Genomic DNA, 7,152 nt, shown 5'->3' on the forward strand with positions numbered 1-7,152 from the left:
GCCACACCCCCAACGTGATCGACGTAGCACGTCACTTCCGGGCCAAGATGGAGGATGTTGTGCTATCATGGGAGATAGTGGGACTTAGGCCTTTCCTTCTGGTCTGTCTGTCAATGAATACGCTTATGAAATGCTACACAAGAAGGAAGAAATCATTGATGCATCTTCTTTCAGGAAGGAAAAATGCTTCTAAAGGAAGTTCTTTTTTGTTTTGCATTTTAAAACGTTGACTATTATAAAGGAGGAGGGATTGCAAAGCAGGCTGAACAAAAGCTGCTTTGCTTCTGGTTGCCACTATTGGGTATGATGGGTAATTTAACAAAAGAAGGCAAGTACATTGTAATAAATGTATCAGGCCTAAGACAATGAGAGACTGTCTCATTCTGGATGTTATCAGCAAGCTGCAAAATCACAAACTTTCAAAAAGTGGGGCAAGAGAAGGATAATGATTACAGCATGTCAAGGAAAGTAGGTCTAGGGAAGTGTTTTAATAGGATTGTATGGCTTGGAAAAGAAGACTCTTTCAGTCTAATCAGTAGCCATTCTGAGAAAGCATGCGGAGGATGATGTTTGTATTTCATAAGAACACTGATTTAAGAAGGAAGCTCTATGGCTCCAGAGGAAAGATTTTGTTGCCAGGACTTCCAATAACTATGTTTAAAATTATTAAGGGAGACATTTGAAAGAGCAGCTGATGCCCTTTTTATTCTAAACTCCGCTTGGTAGCCATAAAATTAAGAATGCTTAAATTAATAACCAATTTTGGAGAAATCACTATTTAGGAGTTACATAAGGGTTTCCTGTGGTTTCTATTTTAGTTTCTTCTCGATGTAATAGTGATGTGCATTTGTTGTTGTCATTATGACAATGAATACCAAAATCAACAGCATTCCTTTTTATTTGCTAATATAAGTTACTCTGGTGCCTGTCTATCCATCTTGGTGTGCCACTTTAAAGAGTTCAATCAGGGAAGAGGAGAAATCAGTAATGACTGAATGATGAGGCACTTTTGCAATCACTAGAGCCAAACAGGTCTTGTAATGGAAGAGATTTTTCCTGTTGTCATCAATCAAGAATTTCAGGGCAGGAACAGAGAGGGACATAGATAGACACTGTGTTTGCATCCCCTAGATGACAGTCATGATATGTGGACTGGATGAGACAGAGGCAAATCCCCCCCCCCGGGGGGTTGAATCCAAACAAATTTGAGCACATAAACTTGTCTTGTTATTCCTGTTTGGTTCTCATATCTGTTAAAACATCATTATGTTGTATGCTAATTTCTTTTCACCCTCTACCTATATGTATGGACTGATAACTTCAATTTCTTGGTTACATTTTTTATTTTCAAAAACAAAAGTGGGATACAAAATGTAAAAAGGGTACGGGAAAGTGTAAATTCATCAACCATTAACAAATATTCACGATCTTGTTAGCAGAAGCTAAAAATGCTGTTGCATTACAATGGAAAAACAAAGTCCAACTAGACAAAATTGGCATTCAATATTATGGAATATATACATAATGGCTAAAATTACAAACAACCTTACTGATTCACAGGCAACTTCATCTAATTTTATCACAGTTTGGTTCCCTATATTAGACTACTTAATACATCAAGAAGAAATACCAAATGTAATAGAAGAACTAAATTTATGGCAAATAAATGGGTTAATAAATAATAGATGTTTAAACACAATAGATAAACAAGATATTCAATTAAATCTACTGTTATCACAATTCTACATTTGTAAGTAATTTATATTGTCTTAACTTGCTGTATATTGCAATCTTGTATAATAAAAACTTAATTTTAAAAGTTATCAAATATCATGAATACAACAAGTAACATCATCTGTATTAATAAAAATACATTGTTCAAATATAGAAGCAGCAAATATTTTATTATATCATTATTATAGTATATAGGAATAAGTTCTCTTTCCGAATAGTCAGTGATAGTCTAGTAAAAATAAACAAGATTACATCTTTAACAATTACACAAATTTCTACACTAAGTTTAAACTGTCCTTAAAACCTGTATATTATCTTAATAATTTATCACATTATAAGTCTTATTTTTACCAAATATCTTAAATACTTAATGGAGTATTAAATAAAGAGATTTAAACTGTAATCAAAATGATCATCACCTTTTATGTAATATTCAGATACATTCAAAAAAGTTCAATTTTCTTGATAACGTCCATTTCAGTGTGTCTAAGGAAGTGTGTTTGCACATGAAAGCTCCCACCTTAAATAAAACTTTGTTGGTCTTAAAGGTGCCACTGGACTCAAACTCTGTTATACAGAAACAAAGAGGAGGACATATTTGTACAACCATTTTAGTATATAGAGAGTAGGGGAGGTAGTTTCTCCCTGTTCCCCAGATCCCTCAGTTCTTGGCTAAGTATAAAGGAAGATAAGCTTTTCTTCTTTTTCCTGCTTCTCCAGGCGCTTCTGTGCTGCTGCCCACCTGTCAGGTAGGCATAACTTATATAGCCAAGCAGGCCGTATTCCACATTGATGCAACCTTCTTTTGCTATGCTGTGGGCCTGCTTTTCCAGCACAGCCAGCACAAGACTTGGGTGTAGGGTTCCCAAGTCCGAGTGGCGCTGGAGCGGGGGACTCCAGCGCCGCTCTGGGAGAGTTTTCCCTCGGATGACCATGGCCCCACCCCCAGCACGCCCGGCATAGTCGTGTCACTTCCGGGTGATGTGCACGTTGCGTACTTTGGGGGTGGGGTTCCCCCTGGGGCCCGATCCGCCAGCGGCGGGAAACGGGCCTCTAGGGCGGGGGTTCCCCCCCCCAGGGGGACTTGGCAAGCCTACTTGGGTGTGGTTGTGTTGCTGCCAGCTATGGAACATTCTGCCCTCAAGTATGGAGGAGGAGTTGCCATCATGCCAAGTCTTCTGGATCATTCTAGTTTCCTAATGAATCTTGCATTGATCACTGTGACCTGTTTAGCTTCAGGAGTCGGAGTGTTTCTGCCTGTGCTGGTTGAGTCTGGTAAAAGAGCCATTGTTTACAAGAGCAGCCAAGAAAACTAGGTTCCTGACAAGGCTGGAAAAACTAAAAAATGGAGGCAACCTTTGATTGCCTGGTAGGAACCCATTTTCAAAACCTCTTGTGGGTAGACTTGGATTCTGAGGGATTCTGCAGGGTTTTCTAGAGGAGACAAAGAAGAAGTGCAGGGTTTTATACTCTGCTTTTCTCTACCTTAAGGTGTCAAAGCGGCTTACAATTGCCTTCGCTTCCTCTCCCCACAACAGGCACCTTGTGAGATAGGTGGAGCAGAGAGAGTTATGAGAGAACTGTGACCGGCCCAAGATCACCTGGCAGGCTTCATGTGGAAGGATGGGGAATCAAACTCAGTGCTCCAGATTAGGGTCTGCTGCTCTTAACCACTACACCATGCTGGTAAAAGTCTCTGATTCCCCTGACATAACCATAGCAACTATATTTAAGAATAATCTAGCACAGGAGGGCAGTCTCATTTCTGCATATGTGAGATACAAATATATCCCAAACGTTCCATATTTCAGGGTGGAGGATGACAGGTGAGGATACAAATATACATTGGGAGCAATCAAGTTGCAATAGCTTTGCTATGCCACGATAATGATCAAGATGTTTATTGCTATATTCACTTGTCAAGAACAGTGGTACTGCCTCAGTTGTCATTTTCAGGCGCAAACCCTTAAAAGCTCTTTCATTCTTGATTTTCCTACAGAAACACTGCTCTTACATGAGCAAGGAAGAATTTTTAGAGAAGAAGAAAATGGGCCCTTTGTGCCATTCATTAGTCTGACAGATTTCCTCAGCTTGGCAGCCAGCCCTTGCATCAAAGCCTGACTGTGTTCTGGCAATGTTTCTTTGCTGGCCACTGTCCCAGTAGCACTGGAAGGCTGCCACTGATATGGTGGCAGTAGCAGTTTCATAATAGCTTCTCTTTATGCTGACAGATTAACAAAACTTTGCTCTTCTGATTGTCACACCAGGCCAAATTCACTCCCATCTGATGGCTTTCTGGTCAAGAAATGTTGCATTTGTGGCCTATGGCATTGGAAATGAAAAGGAGAGATTTCGATACTGAACACAACTATAAATACTGAGAGTTTCCCATTTAGTTGATGTAGATGTGGCAGAGCTGCATTGTCAGGACAGAAATCTGAGCAACGGCTTGCTGCAGAATACAAGGCCTCTACCTTATACATGATAAGAAACGATGGAAAAAAGAAAAATGCCCCTGAGAATGTTCAAAGTACATTTCATCACCTATCTAGAACCGACCGTCATGAGCTTTTGGAAAAACTGGAAACGTTCACTTATTGGGCTTCTTCGGACAATACGCTTCCACATGGGCATTGTAAATAGTCAATACTGATGAAGGAGGGAAAGGCAAATTGTTGAGCAAATCTCTGGCCAAATTAACAATATGAAAAAATGTAGGAATTAGAACCACCACAGGGAGGCAGTCTGCATTATACAACCCCCTAGTGGAAATTATTTGAAACTATCTCTACTTGAAAGCTGGTCTGCATAAAGACTGGAACATCTAGATGTACATGGCTGTCGGTTGAACATGTTGTCATTCAGTTGAAGCAGTGCTGATGTTGCTTCAGCAGTTTCAATGTGTAGGCTGTAATGTGCAGAAACATTACCCCCACTACATTTACAGGACATCAGGGCAGCTCACAGAGAAAAGTGGTGTAATATCATTAGAACGCCATGTAGTATTTGATTGTTCTGTTGCATGTGAGAATTTAATTACTAAGATCTATCTGTTATTGTCCTGCTGCGGAACATTCATTAAGTCACTGAGCAAAAATGCCACAACATTGTTTTGAGCTTTGTCTTGTAATAAGCATAGAGTAAATGATAACAATGCTCTGAGCAACAGTGGAGGGAACAAGGGACAATAGAAAAGCTATATCTTTTTTAAAAATGCTTTTTAAGCCTAGGATCACAAGAAGCCATTTATTCACTTTTTGTGGAGATGACTATAGATACTCCCATAGTTAAGATTTTGCAATCTGCATAATCTGAAGGTGGGCTTTTGGGGAGTGCAATTAGAGCATTTAAAGTATAATTTGCTATTTACTGAATGCTCTTTTTTATTTGCAATTACTCAGAGAAATACAAGCCTCTCCTGGGTCCTCACCTTTTATCAATGCAGATATCAAATGCTGTTTCACCTAAGTACATTTGTGCAGTTCTCATTTCTTATGCAAATAAAAAACATCAACGGGCAGCTCTGCACTGTAGCAGAAATTGTATTGTGAATTTCATTCCAATTAGTACCTTTCACCTAAGAGGGCTATCATGTACCTAAAAGCTGCTTTCTTATTACTATAATCTGGGGAAAGTTGCTTCCACTGACTGTTATGGTTAAAACCATAACTCAAAATGAGATAAAATCACACAATTATTTCTTGTTACCTTCAGTTTAAAAATGCTGTTGCTTCTGATTGAGAGTTTTCCTCCAAAACAACACTAAAAAACTCTTAACAGTGATCCAAAACAGAGTTACACTCTTCTCATCCAATCACCTTCAGTGGATTTAGAAGGATATAACCTTGTTTGGGATTACACTGTCAGAATATGAGTTATTTAAAAAAAATTGTACATTACTAGATGTTATGGTTGCAAGAACATACATGTAACTTTGCTACTCAGGTATTTCCAAAGCAAAAATTCTCATACATATTATACTATTGTTAAAATGTCAGAGATTTGGAGATATTTCCATTAAATTTAGGGTTCTCTAAATGAAATAACAATTGGTGCCAGAATTCTAGTTAAAACATTATGTGGAAAAACATTTTTATAAAAATCATGTTGCATATCTTGATGCTAGAAAATGAAAGCTAAAACTATGGATAGGAAACTGAAACTTCACTCTTGCCGTGGAGAGAACGAAATTATCCATCCTGTTATCTATCCAACCCCCTTTCCCCACATGGGATAATCAAAGCTGAATACGCAGAGGGCTCCTTTTACAAGATGGCCTATATAAAGCAAAGATAATGCCAGCTGGTGTTATTTGAAAGGACATCTTGGGAAAAGCAGATACACATTCGTTTTGAATAAGAGAATGAACACCTCCATCTGCAAGCTTGTGCCTGTGCTGTATGTATGAGCGTATATGCTTTAAAGAAAAATGTACCACTAAGAAGCTGTTTGAATCTATTTTATAATAATATTGTATATGTGTATATGAAATAATGTATACCATAGATTTAAAATTTTATACAGATGTCTAGAAGGACCTTAATGCAATGTGTGTAGCTTCTTATTGTCTAGTGAATTATTTGTATCTTTTATTTTAGTAATATAAAATGTCTAATATGAAAAAAGCATTATGACTAATACCATCAGTGGCTTTAAACTGATGATTTGAGACTTGTGAATACTTCATTTTTATTAGAATTATTTGTGACATTTTGAAGCCCAATAGTATACATAGAAAAATATTAATAATCATATTCCTGAAAAAATATGCTTGAGTACAAGAACAAACATAATCCAATTAATTTTAGAAATGTCAATTGTATTCAGCATGTTTAAACGTTTGTAATTTATGTTTTCTTGTGTTCCAATCAAATCTCCTCTCTTTTACTTCCAGTGTCCTTATTTTACCTTTAATCCAAACCAATTTTTCCTAGTACTCATATGGTTACCCTAGGTCCCCCATTGCCCCTTTTCAAAATATACTTTTAAGTATTTCTCTAAGGGAAGACCACTGGTTGGGGAAATGTAAAAAATCCAAAAAACTATTTATTTTGATATTGGGAATAAAACTTCATTACAAGTGGAAGTTTTCATATTTAATTTTCCACTGGCAATTAACAGGCACTTCAAACAGGTTTGACATATGTAAGGGTGTCCAGATCTAGCAGCATTCTGGAAGATCAGGTTCTGCTTTCGTTAGTGTTTATTATTCTTGGAAGAAATGGTGATGGTTGCTTTTCTACTATGGGTCATCTTGGCTCCAGGCATTGCTGCGTCTTGCAATCCAACTAAAGCAGGTAAAATAACTGTTTTAAAAATTGAGCTATGTTTCCTCCTTGCAATTAAATTATCATCAAAATATCTGGCTATATTAAACAAGCAAACAGATTTTGTAGTACATGAAGATTTGCCATGGCA

The sequence above is a fragment of the Gekko japonicus genome, unplaced genomic scaffold, assembly GCF_001447785.1.
Source record: "Gekko japonicus isolate JY-2015 unplaced genomic scaffold, Gekko_japonicus_V1.1 scaffold2261, whole genome shotgun sequence".
Classification (NCBI taxonomy): Eukaryota; Metazoa; Chordata; class Lepidosauria; order Squamata; family Gekkonidae; genus Gekko; species Gekko japonicus.